The 20,838-nt window shown below is 40.4% G+C and overlaps 1 long non-coding RNA gene across 2 annotated transcripts in view; it reads left to right on the forward strand.

Annotated features, from left to right (window-relative positions):
* Positions 1 to 15,314: 15,314 nt before the first annotated feature.
* Positions 15,315 to 20,838, forward strand: part of LOC140617920 (uncharacterized) — a 268,157-nt gene continuing 262,633 nt past the window's right edge. For both annotated transcript variants that reach the window (XR_012018069.1, XR_012018068.1), the window contains exon 1: positions 15,315 to 15,403. This is a non-coding gene — a long non-coding RNA (uncharacterized lncRNA). The remainder of the gene's footprint in view (positions 15,404 to 20,838) is intronic.

The following is a 20,838-nucleotide window of genomic DNA, read 5'->3' on the forward strand; positions in this document are numbered from 1 at the left end:
CTCATTTCCTTCCATTCCCTTCCCTCCTTGTAAGCCAAAAACCCAATATCAAATATTTGAATGAAGCTATAGACATAGCCTGACTAGAGAGTCTCTAGAACTTAAGGGAGATCTGTGTGTTAGTTGAGCTCTGATGTATACACTCTGTGGCATCGCAGGTAATTTATTAAATTTCCCTAAGCCTCAGCTTCATCAACTGTAAAATGAAATTGGGAATGCCTATATGGCAGAAGGACATTGAATTTAAACTAATTTAGCGCATATGATACCTAATTTATTGCCTTACCGCAGATTAATTGCTCAAAATATTTGACTCTTACTAGAACAACTCCGATTAGGATAGAAATAGGGCAAAATATTTTTGTGAGGAGCTCCTGTGTGTCAGAGGCTCTACATACAATATTATCCTCATTTTCATAATAGCCCAGTGGTCAGGTAACTATTTTTCTTATGAATGAAATACTACAGCTCAGGGAGGTTAAGTGACTTACCTAAAGTTGCGCAGCCAGAGACATTGCTGGGATTTAAACCCAGATCTGTCTGGCTTGAAAACATGCCGTCATAAAGCATACTACGCTGCCTTCATGATGCCAAAAGTTGGATATAGATTCCAACTAGTCAGATACTTTGCCTACAGTCACTGAGTTAATTAGCAGTGGAGTCTAAATTAGAACACAGTACTCTATCATCAGCCAACAAAATTATAGATTAGTTCAACAGCTAGTTGGATTGTAGACCCTGTTAAAGAACAAGGCTCAGAGGATTGACAAACAGAAAAGGGGCCATGCAAATACTCAGAAACAACATGAGAGTGTTGGCTGTGTTTTGGATCATTCTATTGAATTTCATTTTAAAGGCACTAGAGCAATATTTGTCAGAGACTAGACCTATAAAGATGAATAATTGCTTGAATGGCTCTACTTGAGTAAGAAATACCCAGTCTTCCATTATAGTAACGTGTCCTTGGGGCATGTTCAGCTATGGGAGAAAAGAAGAATTTTCTTTTTCAAACTTAAGGGATACTCCATGTCCCCCAACTGGTAATATACTGGATAATGGAAGAATTGAGCAGTTTGGTGTCTCTGCTGAGTGGCAGGATTCCCCCTCTGAGATCTACAGTCAGCAAAGAAGCCCAACTCTAGCTCCTCCTCTTGTTCCTCCCAGCTTCCTCCTTGCCACCTGCTTCCTCTGTCTCCCCACCTTCGCATCCTTTTCTCCCTCCTCTCCTCCTCCATCCCCTCTATTCTCCTCCTTCCCATTTTCTTCCCTCTCTTCTCTCACCTACTATTCCTCCTCCTCCTTCTTTCCCTCTCTGATCTTCTTATTCTCCTGTCTTCTTTCAACTGCTCTTCTGTATTCTCTTCCTCCACTGTCTCCTCCTCTCCCTCTTCTTCCTTTTGCCTCCCCCTTCTTTCCTTCCTCCCTGTCTCCCTTCCCCCATAATCTGTATATTTCACTACCAATTCATTTTTAATTGAAAGTTTTATTCAGATAATTACAGATGTGCCTGCAACTGTCAGAAACAATGAGACTCTGGTACACTTCATTTAGTTTCCCCAATAGTAATATTTTGTAAAACTATACTCTGTTATCAAAACCAGGATATTGACATTGATGCAGTCCATCAGCCTTAGTTGGATATCCTCAGTTCTACTTACTCATCACTGTGTGTGTGTGTGTGTGTGTGCTTATATTTAGTTCTATACAGTTTTATACCTGTGTAGTTTTGTGAATTCACCACAGTCAAGATACTAAGTAGATCCATCACGATGAAGATCCCTCATATTTTCCTTTTATAACCCAAACCATCTTTTTCCTGTCCCAATCCCCACCTCCAATCAACCACTCATATGCTCTCCAATACATCTGTGTCATTCAAAAATGTCATATATATGGAAATGATTTAGCAGCCATGAAATCACATGTAAGGAACATGATAAGAGGGTCATCAAATATTTGAGCTTGTAAACAAGAACGAGGTGATCAGGAGTAACCAAAGATGAGGGCAACATGGACAAGATGAGACTAAAGGAAGCATTCAAACAGTGCATTCGGTGGGCCAGAGAAGTTGGCATGCAGTGAAGCAGGACATCATTAAACAGGATAGATTTCTCCTGCCGGGACACTTACTGGTGGTGTAGAGGAAGTGGCATGGAGCTGAACAATGGGAAAATCATTTTTAACAAGGATGCCTATAGGAAATTGAATATACTAGTAAAAAATGAGTTGAATTGTCCTCCATTCTCTGAGTGGAAAGAAAGCAACTATTGAAGGGAGCTAATTGCTCTGGCAAGAACAGTGACTATAGAGCCAAGCAAATGGATCAAGGTCACCTTACTGGGTTAGCTATTACTCTGGCATTTTACAGTGTGTGTTGGAAGAAGCAAACCTTTCACAGATTTCAATTGATAAAAATTGAAACTAAAGTGAACTCTGAGCAATTGAAGTAATAGGGTCTAAGGAAAAAAAACAGCATATAATAATATACTGCTGAAAAAAGAAATCGAGTCCCAGTGCATGTGACATGGAAGACATGTCAGGCAAGGTCCACAAAGTAGGCTTTCAGAAAAGACTAAACCAGATCTGACCACTTGAGGACAGAGAACATTTTCTCATTCCAGATTTTTATAAGAAGAAAATAGAAATGACATCAGATACTCCCAAACGGTATTTACAATTGTGCATACTCAGGCTTCAAGCCATTTACAGATAGACATTATAGCTAAACATATTGAAGCCCCACTGCAGAGTGGAGGCCCGTTCATTCTAAACATTTTTCCTTTTTTCCCCTGCTTCCATTAAGTCAGGAGTTAATGAGCCGCTTCAAGTATTGTTCATCGATTTAACTGCTTCCATGGGGCCAAGGACATTTTCTTATGTGTTTCCCATTTATCCTCAAAGTCCAGGATAATTTATTTATTCAGTAAATATTTATTGAACACCTAACTCCATGCCAGGCAGTGAGGATACACCATCAAGGCACTGAACAAGAGACTTGGTCCTTTCTTTTGTCGGAACTTAGAGTCTGATGGGGATAATTCTTCATTTAATCAACCAACAAGTATTTAGTGAGTATCTACCATGAGCCAAATTCTGTCTAGACACTGGAGTAGAGCTAACTAAAAAAAAAAAAAAAAAAAGAAAAAAAAAAAAAAAAAAGGAAGGGAAAGTAACCAAACTGATCATTAAGGATGTGGACATGTGGACAGATGGGTGATATCTAGAATAGATGTGCACAAGGAGATGACTAGCAGTGTCATAGAGCATGGCTGAGTGTTGGTGGAGACCAGAAGTCAGGGAGGCCTCCCAGAAGTAATGACATTTGAGCTGACATCTGCCTGGCAACAGTGAATCAGCCATGCAAAGTCCTGGGCATGGAGGATTACGGACTGATTAAACATTCAACAAATAATTACATATAATTGTTTAATTACCATTATCCCAAGCACCACACTGATTTTTATAAACTGGACTTCTCCCTCTTTGAATTCATATTATTTTCACCATTCATCCTAAATGTCTAAGGTTCTGAAATCACGCAAATGAAAACACTTTACCAGATTTCCCTCTACACAGAATATGTCTCCTGTGCGATTGACAACTTTTGATAGCTCTCCCTCCTAATTCAGGGAGCATTACTTACTGACAGCATTCCAAGGATAAAGCTTGATTTTTACTACTGCCTTGGGGCAAGAGATACTGCTTTTTGCAAAGCTACTTTTAAATTTCTCTAGATTCAAGATATCAAGAAGTGGAATCACAAATAACAGAAAAATATTCAGCAATTGACAATATTATTTCAAAAAAAAATTAAAAGCTATGCTAAATGGATCATAACATGCTCAAATACATGAAAAAAAATTGCTTCAAAACACAGCTGGGGAAAGATGTTTGTTTTTATTAAAAGTTGCTCAAAGGCATCATCAAAACGACAGATTCTTTAACATCTACAAACACAAAGGCCTGAAAAATAACTGCATTGATTTTTTTTTTAACCTGCTGTATTTCATGTATTCTGAAAGCTATTGGTACTCTTAACAAGGGCTTCCTCATATCTGTCGGATTTTATGAATGATCATTTTCTGCTGACTCAATCTGGGAAAATCCCTTTTGCTGAGACAGTCCCTAATGGCCACTTTTATAGTCTCCTTACTTGTTTTATTACTCAAGGGGACTTCCAATTTCTCCAGTCTAAGCACAGAGGATCTCAACAACAAAAATACCTATTGTTGGATTTTCCTGCTAGTCAATATGGATTTTTTTTTTAGATCTTAGGCTTCAAAGAGATTTTCTGGTTCATGTCAGGAGAGCCAGATCATACAGACACAGTATCAGTAGATTGTTGCTTCAACAAAACTGTACCATCCGGTCTTTTGCTTGCATTCATTGTGGCTCCATCCAAAACCCCCCATGTAGAATTCAGGCCTTCTAGTCTCCATGCTTAGGGTGTCTGCGTGGTAGATCGAAATGACCACAAATGGAACTTAGATCAGGTTTTCTGAAGATAGTATCTGAGACAAATTCTGATTCATGGAAGGAGAAAATGACAAGAGTGTGAAGGAAGCCAATAGGACAGAAGGAAAAGGTAAATAATAGTAGATGTAGTTTTAGATGATATCTTTCCCCAGCCTGACCCCATAGGAAACTCTGGAAGCATAAGTGGTGCCACAAAGCAATCCCAGCTTGAGAAAAGAGAACTGGGCTTTAACCACTGTAATACCCAGTCATTGGCAGTGGGCCATCCCTGAGGGAAAAAGGTAACCTGTCACGTGTTTCCAGGTCAGGCCCATAGAAGGTCTCCTAGGAAGGGGGTAGCTATGAGCGCCCAACTGTCTTAGCAACTAGGATATGGGAACACCAGTCTGGCAAAGGGGATCCAAGCAGGGAATCGGCAGTGTCTTTACACAACCACAAAACCTTGCCTTTGTTGTTGTCGATGTTGTTGTTTTGTTTTGTTTTTCCTGCCATCAGCCATCCTGGGCTGTGAAGCCAGCCATGTTTCCAAAGCAATTCTCCCTTCCGAGTTAACAGTACCAATTTGTAACAGATTCATTTTAATTCACTCCTCAACAGACTGAGTTAGAGCTGGAAGCATCAAGAAGCTCCAAACAAAAGACATAATTACTGAGGTTGACAACGTCACTGATGATTTATTGTCTGTGGGGCTGGTCGTGATATCCTGAAATGGCAAGTTGTGTTTGTCGGCTAAGAGTACACTCAAATAGCATTGCAGAGGTTCCCATTAGGGAACAAAATGTTGTTTTAAAGTTTCATGCTTCAGTTGAGTTCCTCCCTGCCAGCCCCTAGGGGAAATACATGTGCTACTCAAAGTACTTAGGAAGCTAACCGATGGCAAGAGCTCTGAATGGTGTACAATTAGGTGTAATGCTTAGACCCAAACTTTCAATTCAACTGTGAAAGGCCAATTTAAGGATGCCTCACCTGGCATTGAAATTAGAAAGTCACTCAATCTTCCAATCTACTTGAGATAAGTAGGGCAGCCATTGTCTGTAAACTGCAAAGGCCGGAAGAGTCGGGAATTGTGGAACAGACCCAATGATGACACTGGCTACCATGTCTCTGTATGATTTAGACACTGTCCTAAGAAGATGATGTATCTCACTTAATGATAAAGAAACCCTGGGAAGTACATATTATTATTCTGGCTTTATAGATGAATCAGCTGAAGCACAAAGCATTTCCATTAAGTGCAGATTGCTGAACATGCAGTGGACAGCTCTGCCCCCCTGCAGATAACTATGAAATGAAAGCAAGATCCCGACTGTGGTAAATGAGGCAATCAAGACTTGTAGCATTTTAAACCAACAAGGAATAAAATATAAAGAATTTTGATCTAATAAAAAAAGACAAAAAATTATGTTCTTATATTATGAGCTCCTGCTATAGAGGCATGTGAGTAGGTCATGTGGGTTTAAGAAGACTTCCCTGATTATAAAGAGGAAGAGAAAATATTCTAGACAGGGGCAATAGCAGGTACAAAGACCCTGTGGCCAGAGAGCATGGTCCACGTGGCTGGCTGGAGCAAGTGAGGCTGGGCCTAGAGAGGGTTGCAGCTGAGAAGTAGGTAGGAGCCAGACCAGGGAGGCTGTGTTGCTGTAATAAAGGGATTTTTCCCATCATCATAAGTGTTGAAAACGCACTGAAGCAGTGGGAAAACCATGAATTTCCTTTAAAGTGAAAGTAAGGGCAAGAGTGCATAATTGCCTGCATCCATTTTTGGTGTTTAAAAGACCCTCTGGTTTTGGAATGAATAGTGGTTTAGAAGGAGAGCAGCATGAAAATACCAATTAACACCTATTGCAGGTTAGCGAGGCTGAATGCTGATTGCACTTTGGTGGGAGTGTTGTTGATGGAGATGAACAATAAGCTAAAATATTCCAGAAATATTTTGTCAAAAAAAATTGACAGGAATTGGTAATGGATTGGATTGGGAGGGGGTGCGGGGACCTCAGAGGAGATGCTACAACTTATTTCTGGTTTCTGATATACAGCTACGAGAACAGTCATGTCATTTACTGAGGAAAGAAACATTGGATGTTTCTCACACTCCAAGCAAGTTTGTTGTAACCCTAAGTTTAGTTCTGGAAGTATTGAATTTGAGATGCTTTGGAGGAAAAAAAGAAACAAACAGGAGAGGTCAAGCAGACAGTAGAACAACAAATCAAAAATAGGACCTTGGCTTAGAGATGGTTATTGAATCCAAGAGTATGGATGACTTTTACCTAAAAGTGTAGAACGTGAAAGAAAAAGAAACTGGTTACGGCTCTAGTCCGTAATGAGTGGGGAGATGGGCCTCAGCAGATAATACTTTTGTGGAACCGAGAATTCATTAATACGTGGAATACACGATACACTGAGTTGGTAGTTGGGGCATGATCATACTTGGCAAAATTGTCAAGTATGGGCTGCTTCTCTTCAACTTCTTGCTTGGAAAAGATCACCAAAGGGAGAGAGCAGAAGCATTTGTTTTATTCCAAAAGCAAAGGAAATGTGTTTAACAGAAAATAAAATCGTTTGCCTCCATTTCATTCATTTTTAAAATCTCCTTTAAAACTTCTTTTTTCCCATGCTCATGCCGACATGCAAACTCTCATCAGGCATCACACCATCCTGTCAACCGTACATGAGATGCTCCGTGTCTAATGATGACCAATCTCTGCCCAGTCACTTCCCAAGAATCCCAAGACTCAGCTGAAGAATGTAATTGAGAACTCTGAAGGATGGCTCTGGGGTTACCCAGTAGAGCCAAAGAACGAGGGAGTGAGCTTACTAAATTCTCTTTGGCTGATAGTGGGCTTGCATCTGAACAAACATGTCACCCGAAATACATGGCAGCCTGAGGCTGCCTGAGAGGGAAAAGAAACCCAAAAACAAAACTACCAAAATGTCTCCAGCTCAACTTAGTGATTGTGATTAATCCTTCCAGAAAGCTTTCCCAGGTATAAGTTGTCCTTCCACAGCTGTCCTTGAGACACCTTGCCTGTGTCTTACCCTATCAGCAGAGACACACCAGCTTCCTTTCTCACTTGTTCGCTTTTCTCCTTGCAAATAAATAAAGTGGCAAAGTTGCAATTCACTGAAAATAATACTCAGCAGATTAAATCTATTGCACATTTGCTTTCTTCCAGATAAGCTCAAGAACATGGTGCTTTTTTATTATTTTATCTTTTGAATAAACAAAACTAAAACCCGCAAGTGTTTTCATAGCACTGGCTAACGCTTGCAGATGGAAATCCTAGGCCAGGGGAGGAAAACCAGAGTCTGGCCCAGTTGACCAGTTTAGTCATATTCCACCTCATGGAGTGGCTTCCAGGGTGTGTACTGGTGTCTGTCTGTCCCTGTAGATGACTCTTTAGCCTTTATCTTTAACCCTATTTTGTACCTCAGGAGGCTAATTGGTCTGGAAATCATCACCAAGCTCTCTTCCTCCTGACTTGGAGTTGAATCAGCTAATGGGAAGTGCCTAGCAGATCAGAAATAGAGAAGGGAGCAAGTTTGAAATATTTATTCCATCTCTTTGGTTCCTGGGTTCCTATGAGCTGATGTATTCCTCTGTCACAGATCAGTACCCTGCTCCCCCATGGCCCTCTTTGTCTCCAGGGATGGGAATTGGCTTCCTCCTCTCCCCCCTGCAAGCCTCTCTAATGATGATATAACCCTCTGTTACCAATCCCAAAGGGGTCCACTATCCCTTGTGGTTTCCCTACACTCAGCCTACATCTTTGTATGACACCCTTTATAAAACTGCATTAGTTCTCTGTGGGTCCCTGTCCCCCATGGGGTAGCACATGCTGCAGACAAATCACTTTGATACCCCAAACCAGGGATGGAAAACAAGAAGCTATAGAGTCAAAGAAAACTGCTTTAGAAGGATGCTGATAGGTAGCAGCTCATTCAAATGATAGTCACTGTTAAAGGTATCTTCCCAGTTCACCATGTCCTTCCTCCCAGAGCACCAGCCCCCAGTTCACTGGGATGTGTTTTAGGCAGAGTTGTCTATACAGTATCCTCCTCAGTCTACCTCTCCCATATCCAAACATAGCTAAATATGAGCAAGGATAGTCATGTGACCCATAAAGAGTCAGTCATGTCCTTTTGCTGGAAACTTGGAAGTGGACTACAAAAGGCTAGCCACTGAGCCGTGAGATTAATCACAGGAAAAATGGAAGAATGAATGAAGTAAAGAGACAGAGATTGAAGCATGAGAGAGCAGTTCCAGGTTGCAGTATCTTCCCAAAACTTGGTTCCATCACTCCCTTGAACAGAGCTATTGCTGTATCTTTATTTTTTTTTAAGATTTTATTTATGTATTCATGAGAGTCAGAGAGAGAAAGAGAGGCAGAGACATAGGCAGAGGGAGAAGAAGCAGGCTCCATGCTGGGAGCCTGATGTGGGACTCGATCCCGGGACTCTAGGATCACGCCCTGGGCCAAAGGCAGGTGCCAAACCACTGAGACACCCAGGGATCCTCTTGCTGTATCTTTAAAATAAAACCCTTCATTTTTACTTGTTGGCTAGAGTTGGTTTCTCTTACCTGCAACTAAGAGAGTCCTAAATGATCCACTAAACAGCAAATGATGGTATTTATCCAACAATAAAGTGGTGGGTACCTGTGGCTCTATTCTAGCACAGTCCAGTAGAACTTCCTGTAATGATGGGATGTTCTATAAAGTCTGCACTGTTCAGGGCAGTAGCCACTGGACCACCTGTGGATATTGAGCATTTGAAGTGTAGGCAGTTGATTAAGGAAATGATTTTTCTTATTTTAATTTAATTGAATTTAAAGAACCATATGTGGCTAGCAGCCATCATATCAGACAGCTCAGCTCTAGACTTCTGGCTTTTTCCTGTTTCCTGCTCTTGTTTCTTCTCTGTTAGTTGGTTTTGAGTCTCTGGGTGTCTACTAAAGGTACTTAGTTAAGTTGGCACAACCTTGTAAAGAATTTTCAATAATTAGGCATTTACTCCTATTCTTTCAGTTTTTTATATTTTCCCCAGATACCTATAAGTGAGAAACTAGGAACCCCGAAAGTTGGCTGGATTACTAGTTAGTTGTCCAGCCCAACTCTTTTCAGGCTTTAATGTTCACCATTGAGGCCCATCATGCTAAACTTAGCAAAGTTTCCATAGTTTGCTGTGCTGTCACACTTTCATGCCTTTGCATAAGTGGTACCCTCACTATGTGTGGTTTACTTATTTGTTCTTTCTTTTATTGGCGCACCCATTCATCCATTCGCCCAACCATCCAAAAAAATCTTATTAAACAGGACAGATACAGTCTCAGAAAGACATCTGTAGACTGTGTATTTATATGTGGGTTGGGTTTTTTAATTGGTGTCGTGGATTTGTGTAACCAGATGACCTACAAAAAGAGTAGATTTTATCAAAGTATGCCTTGTGCACAACACACACGAGACCCCAGGGATGCTTTTTGAAAATGCATTGGGGATACGAATAATATTTTGCTGTATTCAATGTTTTTTATTAATTCGAATAAAATCCTAGAAAGGGTATCTGTTAAGTGGCAAATGTGCAGTAAATGTCAGACAGGGATAGCTTTGCTCAGTGTTTCCAATACTGCACTCCCAGTTCTGTCCCCTAAACCTACTCCTCCTTTACCTACTTCTTCCTCAGTCAATGGTGGCTCCATCTTTTGCAGACTGAGTATCTTCTGGGGGAGCAAACCCTGAGATGGAAATTACTGTGTGGGAAGTTTAATCAGATAGTGCTCTCAAAATCATTGAGTGTGGGGAAAGGGAGGAAGTAAGGTGGGCACAGGGAGAAGCTGAGCTAGGATACAGCCTCGGCTGGCCTCTCCAGAATGCTGAGGTTGGAATGGATTTCCTGAGTCATCCTTCGAAGGACCAGGTGAGTCAGGCTCTTTTCTCCCAAATCCCATCTCAACCCAGTGTTGGATACACAGTGCCCACAAAGGCGGGTGACCTTGAGCAAGGGAATTCTGTTCAGCTGAAATCTTTTTCCAGAGAGGCCTGGGGTTTGAGGGCTCTCTGCTGGCAGCACGTCCCAGAATTGGGGAGCTCAGTCAGTCCAACAGAGGGATCTCTGTAGCCTATCAGAGCGCCCAGCATGATCTCAGTTCAGACTGAAAACTTAGAGTTATCTTTCATTTCTTTCTTTACATTCTATGCCAGTGCTACCTTCAAAATATGACCTCCTCTCCTGTTGTGCTTCATACAACCATCGCCTCTAATTTGGATTATTTCAAAGGTATTTTTACTGATTGTCCTGTTTTTGCCTTCACTCCGCTATTAGCTTATGCCCAGCGCAATCGACAGCGTGATCGGGTCACATCACTTCTCTGTTCTAAACTCCAAGGATTCTCCATCTCAGGGGAGACTCCAAAGTCCTTAGAGCTTTCTACAAGCTCAGGATCTATGCGCCCACAGTGATTTCTTACCACTTATTCCCATGACCACTCAACTTCAGCTTCGTTCTGCATCAAACACTCCGGGCATCCCCCTGACTAGGATTTTGAATGCTATTCTTTGCTCATCCTAGAAAGCATTTTTCCCGTGTAACCCTGCTCCCCCACCCATCCTTTCAGGTCTCTGGTCTTATGTCACCTTATTGGCAAGGCCTTCTCAAACTACCTCAGAAAAAACAGGGTCCCCAGCCCCCTGACATTTCTTATCATTTTTCATACTTTATTTTGCTCCAAGTTCTTTTCATCCTCTCTCATGCTATTTGTCTATTTATTTTCTTGTCTGTCGCACTGTCAAAATGTAAGCTCCACAAAGCAGGGCCCTTCTTTTGTTGTTCTATGTCAGCCTGGTGTTTGGAAGTGTGGCAGGTAGTGCAGGCTCAGCAAATTCTTTTGACTAAAGCTTTTACAGTTTGGCCAACTTAAGTCAGATAAAGAGACCTCCTCTATGCCTTGTGACACCCAGGAATAAAGAAGAAAAAATTGGAATTGGACATGCTGCACTTGCAGAATTCTCGACCCCACTTCTATCGCCAAGATTACCATCCCCTGTCGTTCAATCAAACCTGATGTAGGTACTGCTTGCAGATGGGATTGATGCTGTGGACCTGCAGGAGATTAGCCTAGGTTATCCAGGAGGGGCCAGCATAATCACTTGAGTCTTTAAAGGCCGAGAATGTTCTCAGGCTGGAATCAGAGCCTGGGTGAGTGAAGAGAGTAGAAAAGTTTCAAAGTGTAAGAAGGGATCAGCCCTTTGCTGCTGGATCTGAAGATGCAGGCAAGGATTCACAGGCCAAGAAATGCAGGTGGCGTCTAGAAGCTGAGAATACCCCAACAAGGATATGAGGACCTCAATCCTAACAATGCACACGATGGAATTCTACTGGCAGCCCAGATGCACTGGGAGTGGATTCTTCTGTTCCCTTAACCCACCCCACCCCACCCCAGCCCCCTGTGAGGAACACAGCCTCGCACTTGTGTTTGGTTCAGCCTGTGCCAAAGCAAAGTGCTCAGTTCGCTCTGCTGGTGGACTCCTGACCTACAAAATGGTGAGCAAATGGGTATCATTTTAAAAATACAAAGATTATGGTAATTTGTTACAGCAGCATAGGCAATTAATGCTTAAAAAAAAATTCTACTCTTTGTTCTCAGATAAACACCATTGAAGTAAGTGATCTGCATATAAAAAAAAGGATAACGAAATAAACTTCCCACTTCTCCATATTCTGGTTTTTATTCAATAGCTAAAGACCAGTAATGCGAACCATTGAAGTGAACTGTGTTTTACTAATGTAATTATGATTCTGTACTGCTGATCCAGTGAGTATATATTTTACTTGTCAGAGCCTAAGAAGGGGGTATCATTTTATTCAACAATGATCTTGGAAAGGTTCCTTGTGTTTATTAGTGAGCTTGTCTGAGTGTTGCACTCCGGGCAGTTAATTCAAGAGAATAATCTAATAAGGCAAACAGTACCCGCAGTTTCAATTACAGATACCAGCAGTTTTGATTTGGGGAAAAGAAAAAACTCTCACAACTAGTCTATTGAATCATGATTATCCTGGCGGTTAAGAGCCTTTATAGTTATTTACATGGATTTTAGCCAATCACTTACCTAGTCCCCTTTCTCCTTCAGACTCCATAAATTGCTCTAAAGAGGTGCAAAAGGCTTGTTAACAAGTTACGAAGTTTAATCCAGTGTTAAGTACTGAATATCATTATTATATTAAACTCAACACCAAAGAAACAAACGATCCAATCATGAAATGGGCAAAAGACATGAACACTAATCTCACAGAGGAAGACATAGACATGGCCAACACGCACATGAGAAGATGCTCTGCATCACTTGCCCTCAGGGAAATACAAATCAAAACCACAATGAGATACCACCTCACACCAGTGAGAATGGGGAAAATTAACAAGGCAGGAAACCACAAATGTTGGAGAGGATGTGGAGAAAAGGGAACCCTCTTGCACTGTTGGTGGGAATGTGAACTGGTGCAGCCACTCTGGAAAACTGTGTGGAGGTTCCTCAAAGACTTAAAAATAGACCTGCCCTACGACCCAGCAATTGCACTGCTGGGGATTTACCCCAAAGATACAGATGCAGTGAAACGCCAGGACACCTGCACCCCGATGTTTCTAGCAGCAATGTCCACAATAGCCAAACTGTGGAAGGAGCCTCGGTGTCCATCGAAAGATGAATGGATAAAGAAGATGTGGTCTATGTATACAATGGAATATTCCTCAGCCATTAGAAATGACAAATACCCACCATTTGCTTCGACGTGGAAGGAACTGGAGGGTATTATGCTGAGTGAAATAAGTCAGTCGGAGAAGGACAAACATTATATGGTCTCATTCATTTGGGGAATATAAATAATAGTGAAAGGGAATAGAAGGGAAGGGAGAAGAAATAGGTAGGAAATATCAGAAAGGGAGACAGAACATGAAGACTCCTAACTCTGGGAAACGAACTAGGGGTGGTGGAAGGGAGGAGGGCGGGGGGGTGGGGATGACTGGGTGACGGACACTGAGGGGGGCACTTGACGGGATGAGCACTGGGTGCTATCTGTATGTTGGCAAATTGAACACCAATAAAAAATAAATTTATTATTAAAAAAAAAAGAACCTTGATCAGTTGAGTTTCTATTCCTCATTTGGCTATTTCTGAATTTTAATGATTTCCAGGGAAATTGTTCGTTTACTCTTAAGAATTCCTCTGGCAAATTTTCCACTTTGTGACCCTCCTTGAACTTTCCAGGTTTTCTTTCACTATCCTTCCCATCTCTTTCTTCTCTGCCTCTCTTCCTTTCATCCTGAACCCCTTCACATAGACATGATTTCATTAGACTTGTCCTACCTGAAATATAGAGTGCTACAAAGTGGTAGGCAGAAGACTTATTCACTGTAGCATAAATTTTAATAACATATGAATGGAAATAGTTTAAATACCCGCAAATAGGGACTTGCTCAATAACTGATGGTAGGTCTACAAAACTGAGGATTACACAGCTTTTAAAAAAAGAGGGGTGGGGGGAGAGATCTCTCTTATGTTCTTTTCAGGTACTCAAAGGATTGAGAGAAGATTGTCTTATAGAGTGTTTTGACTAATGAATGAATACAAAATAATGGAATTAGTATATCACTTTATAACACTAATGAATTAAAGAATCTAGACAAGAATTATCAAGTGGCAACCAGGTGTTTTGTGCTCCCAACTTGAATTAGTCTTGTATTTACCACTCTTCAATTGAATCTGATCTAATAAATCTTCCAGATCTAAATACCAATTTCCAGGAAATCCTGGGGGATATGTGGACTTTTGAAACACCATCACTTTGATATAATCGAATTCAGACTGTGAGGGTTCTACAGAATAATGATCATTATATTAAATAACCTAACTGGAAAGAGGGGAGAGAGGGAGAATACATCCACAGAGGTAGCAGACATCCTACTTCTGCCAGGAGAAAGTGGCATCTGATGCTTGTTAGGTGGTATCCAGGGCTTATTAGTTGTAAGGGGAGGTCTTGGGAGGAATGGGGCTACCCTCTCCTGGCAGAAGCATCAGAAGTCCCTGAAAGATGAAAGCAAGAAGATGAATGGCTTAGAGACCTCAGGAATTGAGGAGTGACCTACTGTTGAGTTCTCAGGGTTTCTTTCACCCAAACAGACAGGATGCTACAGAAGTCTCCAACCTGGAACTGCCAACAGGAACAGACCTTCTCCTTCCCCCCTAAATAAAAGCCTCCAAGGAAAGCCTGTCTCCTCCCTAGCCAAAAGTGTGTGTGTGTGTGGGGGGGAAATGGTCTAATGATAGAAAAATGTTTTGGCAATAACAGCCCTATTCAAACTGAATACCAATGATAGGATCACTCTCCCTGCCCCCTTCAGTTTCATCCTGGTCTTCGAGTTTGTCAGTTGCTTCACAGAAGCAGGGTTTGAGCCATAATTCCGCCCCATGTAGTGCTGACTGGCCAACAGAGAAGTTTCTCTTCATGTCCTGTGTAAGGGAGGAGGATGGGCTCCAATTCTACAGGTGGTGTTAGAAGGCCGACCTAAGAGGTGGTCTTTCCTCTTTTATGTTGAGGAAGCAGGCAGTTATAATGAGATCAAATTCCCCTGCTGGGGTAGTGTCAGGGGAATCCACTTGGTCTTCAATCCCTATCATGGTGGAATCAGGTGATGTTTCAATTACTGTGACAGGACAGTATTATTTGGGTTGAGTGGAAAAGTGATCTTCCTGGAGGAAGCAATTTAGCAGTGAGCCGAGCCTCTATCCTCACCCACAGCAATTAGACTTATAGAAGTATTATGAGGTCAGGCTAGTGACTGTTAGGCTTCACCTCTACCCCATATCAGCAGGACCCACCAGTGGGGAGCTGAGCCTGTACCCTGACCTGGCATTCATGAAGCAGAAATAGGTGATGTGAGGTGGGTGAGGTAATGAATAACTTGCTTTCTCTTTCTCCATGTCAGTGGGTCCCTGGACTAAGAAGCTAAGCCTCTACTGGACTCGGCGTCCGTGAGGCAGAATGAGGCAGTGGAAAGTTGGGCTACCTGGTGCTCCACTTCTCTCTCTTCCCTCGCCTGCTGTCACACAGCAGGGTCTAGTGAGAAGCTGAATTTAAAATCCCATGTGGAGGCAGTTAAACATGTGGGGAGGTATTAACTAAGCTGAAAGAGTAGGGTGTGAGACTTAGGCCTCACCCATCTGCAATGAGTCTGTGATCCAAAGCCCCACTTCTGCTAGGATGTTGGCAAGGTCCAGCCAGAAGCTGAACACACATCCACATATACTTCATACCACACCTTAACGGAGGGACTGTCTGCTAACAATATTAAACAGGATTCAGTCTCCTTAAAAAAAAAAAATTAAGGATCCAGTGGAAAAATCCTCAATCATACTTAGAAAAATATCAGCATGAAATTGAAAATCAACTAGTGCCAATACTTGTACAAGTCAGTTGTTGGATTATTTTTAACAAAGGAATGGAAATAGTTCAAATATTCAGTAAAATCTCCAGATGATTATCATTTCGGTAGAAAATTCTACCGAACATTTAAAGGAGTATCAACATGAAGTCTATACAATCTCTTTCAACAAATTTTATGAGCCTAGCATTACCCAGATACCAAAAACAAAAGGAAAAATCCTCAAAATATAGGCAAAAAGAATTCAGCAACATGTAAAAAGAATTCTACGCTATACAAAATGGGATTTATCCCAAGTATGCAAGGCTGGTTCAACATCTGAAAATCAATTAAGCTGGGATTTTAAAACTGAGTTAAATTTCATTAATAGTTACAGAGCTATTTAAATTATCTATATCCTATTAGGAGGGATATCCTAGTTTGTGCTTCATGATGAATTGGTTCATTTCATCTAAGTCATAAAATCTTACTACTCTATCCTATTCCTTTTTCTTACAATGGTTACAGAATCTGTAGTGATATCACTCATTTCATGCTTGATATTGGTAATTTGAATCTCTTCACTTTTAATATTTGTAAATTTTGCCAAAGACTTTTTTTTCCCTCACTGAAGGACCAACTTTTTGTTCCAATGACCTTTTTTTTTTTTAATTTCATTTCTATTTTGTACAATTATTTTGGATTTATTTTTATCTTATTTTTCTAGTTTCTTGATCTAGAAACTTCATTATTAACTTGAGACTCCTCTTTTCTAAGGGAAACATTTAGTACTATAATTTTCCCTCTAGCACTACTTTGGCAGCATCCCACATATCTTGATAAGTTTCATTTTATTCTATACTTTTTCAAAAACTGTTAGATGCATGGATTGATCTATTGGCTAGAGAGTGTCATATTTGGAATCATTAAATAAATGTATAATAAAAAATAGTCTGTTGGTGCAAGTGAATTCATTTCAAGTATAGTTTGAACCTGGTGGTAAGTAAGGAGATAACATAAGTCAACTACTACTTAATAAAAACAAATTCCATGCCAATAAGAAAGTGAAATATTCTACTCAGTATGTTGAATAAATGTAGTTTTTAATTAAATTCATAATACACTATAGCAATTGCATATCCTATGAGGAGATGGACATATTGTGATCACACTGGATGATAAAGGTTTTGAAGTAATATAAAGTAGCAAGTAAAATAGAGAAACTAAATGTTATTTGATCAACCAAAGTTATAGCTAAAACCTAAGGCTATATAATTCCTATTTATGACTTCTATCTAACCAATAAATTTAACAGGTTTTTTATGTTTATTTATCTCTAACCAGACCTTGGTGATTTTCATGATGAGGGAAAACCAGTTAAGCCAATTAAATGGTGTTAGTATTTCTTAAATAGTCTGGTTTCATCTTAATTTCTTTTCATATGATGGTTTGTACTTAGGTAAATAGTTTCTGAATCCTGTATGTAGTAACAACTTTTTTTAAAAAGTAGGAGGTTAAAAAGTAGGTTAAAAGGTTCATAAAAATAAAATCACATTTTAAGTTCTTTTCCTTTTGGATAATACCTTAATCATCATGGTATTTGGGATTTTCTGTTCTGATAGCAACACAAATTTTGATGGGTAGTGTTAATATAAAGAATGAGATATAACACCTTCCAAAAGTTGTATTTACCAGTTTATATTTTTGGCCTTTTTATTATACTGGAGACAGTAAAAAACAAAACAACCCACCTCTTTAAAAGTAACAATCAAATTTCTTTACTTAATATGATAAGATGCAAATAGAAGTGAATTTAATACAAAGCTGTCTGCCCATAAGATACTCTGATATGTGAGAAATAAACCCCTACAATAACTCTAGTAAATTAGAGCATTTGCAGACTTTAGGACATTGTGTTATAGCTTAGTTTAATTTTACTTCAAAAGACCATTAGGGATAGTGTAAAAAGCTGATCTTTATGAGTTGTTTTATGAATAAGACATAAATACATGAGCAAAAGTCTAAGCCTTAAGTGCTGTGTGGTCATATTTAAATAAAAACAAGAGAAATCTTAGTTTACTTTGGTTTGTTTTGTTGATCTCCTGTGTCATCTGAATATACGAGATTTCAGAGTTATAACAAGCCTTAAATTCAAATGTGTGAAGTATTTTTATCACGCACTGATGCTGTAAGCTTCTAAAATAAAGCAAATTTATGCATTAGTCTTTGAAAATGAAAACCTACATTCAAATGTCCTGTACAATTTTAACTTGAGTGTATTTTAAAGGAAATCATGTTTAGTAGAAGTCATTTCCTGGCTAGGAAAGGAGATGCTGAAATAATTATAATATAGCTAAAGTACCCAAAGATACAGAATACTAGAGAAAGAAGGTGATAGGAATGGAAAAATGGGATTGAATAGACTAGCTTGTCAGAATCCTCCTAGGAGAAGGTAAACTCAAACTCTAGTTATTTCCTGATTATTTGGAGACAGGCATCCAATTTATATATTACATGGCCCAGGCTGAGGGTGTAGAGGGTCGCTGGTAAATTGCTTTGGGTGAAAGCCCACTCACCAGTCTTTTTATATAGCAAAATCACATTAATATGATGAAAAAGCTCATAAGAAAAGAGGACCAAAAAAAAAGGTCTATAGTCTTGGAGAGAGGAATGAATGAGGTGGAACATTAAGGGACATGCTAGGTTAAAGGCAGATGTGATTGGCAGAGAAAGGAGCAGGCTATATCCTGATTAAATGTAATCCATATAAACCATTGGTCCATTTTTTTTAACCATCACAAAAGCACGTGTGCATTCTTTACAAGGCTTCACCTGTATAAGCTAAACATAAATGATGACACAAATGATGATTTCTCAGGCTAGATGTTGGTTTTATCTTAAAGAAGACTACATATTAATTCATCTGATAGGTATTAAGCTTATACTATGTACCATCTATTCTATGCAGTATGGATATAGCAATGAAGACAAAAATTGATGGCTTTTAGCTGGCAGGAGGACAAAAGCTAGTAAAACAGAAGTAAGGGCAGCCTGGGTGGCTCAGTGGTTTAGCGCCGCCTTCAGCCCAGGGCCTGATCCTGGAGACCCAGGATTGAGTCCCACATCGGGCTCCCTGCATGGAGCCTACCTCCCTCTGCCTGTCTCTCTCTCTCTCTCTCTCTCTCTCTCTCTCTTTGTGTCTCATGAATAAATAAAATATTTTTTAAAATTATTTTAAAAAAGTAAATTGTCTAGCATATTAGAAAGTGGTGATACTGAGGAGAAAAATCAGGAAAGATGGATTGGAAATTTTGGGGGTGAGGAGAGGTGCAAATTTAAATAGAGGACCAGTTCTTATTTCCATGAGAAGTGATCTTTGGAGAGCTGGAGGATGAAAGGGAGGGTGCCATGCAGATATCTATACATGGACCTGCTGCAGAGCACTTCTGGAATATTCCAGAACAACAAAGGGCTGTGCTACACCTGGAACAGAGTGAGATCAAGGGATGAAATGATGATTAATTAGAGTGACCTGCAGTCATGAGCATGTCAGGGGCCTTCCTTGGGCCTGCCTCTTTTTCTCCATGATCCAGGGAGCCTTTGAAAGGTTTCAATCATAGGGAAGACATGATGGGACTTAGATGATGGCTCTGGCTGCCATGCTGAGTGCAGTCCCTGGATGGTGGAGGTAGATCATTATGGAAGCACAGACATGAGTTCTGCCATTTTCAAGACACTTCCATAGCCTCCTTGGGACTTGGTCTCCTCATCTACAAATTGGAGTTATTAGTATTTACTTTGGAGGGTTGGAATGTGAGTGAAATGGAATATTATGTGTAAAATACATAGAACTGTGCCTGGCACATATTATGTGTCCAAATAGATGTAAGTATGTAATCTGGCTTCAGCCCCTGGGAATCTGGAGTGACCATTTAACACATTGGAGAGGGAAGTTTGGGAGGCAGGAGGCTCTGTTAGGAATTCAGTTTTGACTTGATGTTGAGATGCCTTTTACTTCTCCAAAGGGGGAGGTTGAGTGAGCAGCAGGACATAGATGTCAGGCCATACAGAAACCTCAGCCCAGTTTGTTAGATTATGGATATATACGTTAGACATGTGATGATTCCCATCATGTTTTCATATTTAGTGTTGGTTGATGTGCATTTCTGCCAAGATGTTCCATAGCCAACATTCTTAATTTCAAAATCTTATTCTGAAATTTTAAAATTTCAAAAAGTTTGAAATAAAGTTACAATTAGCTCAAAGATGGCTTAATACAGTGCAAGAATCACCACTTCCAAAGCAACTACACAGAGCTGTGAGGAGAGCTGATGGCACCTGCAGCTGCTGCCAGAGTCTCAGCTAATTTATGAATTGTGTATGTGCTTAATGTCAGGGCAGCATTTACCATCTTCTGTAGCCTGCAATTATGAGCATGTGTCATCAGTCTTACGAGCTTGATACTTGAACTTACTTTCCATTATCCGAAATATTTCCATTTCCAGAGTCATTAGCATGGGGGTTAATGGGGTCTTCAGCATGTTTCCTTCTGTGGGCCAGAACAGGGGAATTATTGATGTTCATTTAGTGGTGAATGAGGAAAGCCTCTGGTTTCTATCAGACTCTGTCCCCTCCCCACCCATAGATAGCAGATGTAGAAATGGAAGTAGGAAAATAATATGACAGTTGAAATTTATTGTGTGTCTCTTATCTCTTGGGCTGTGCTATGCATAGTTCCCCATATTCAGGTAAAGAAACTGGGTCCAGTAGAGTTTAGAATCTTGCCTATTGTCATCCTGGGAGGGAATGGTGGAGTTGGGTTTGAGACCAAGCCTCCTGCTTGCCTCCCTGTATGGCTGACCCCACCCTTGCCTGCACCGCTTACTCCAACCCTGGAGTTTCTCTCTCATTGTTACTTCCCAACAGTCCTTTCCAGGAGAGATGAAGAGTACAGA

The sequence above is a fragment of the Canis lupus genome, chromosome 26 (assembly GCF_048164855.1).
Source record: "Canis lupus baileyi chromosome 26, mCanLup2.hap1, whole genome shotgun sequence".
NCBI lineage: Eukaryota > Metazoa > Chordata > Mammalia > Carnivora > Canidae > Canis > Canis lupus.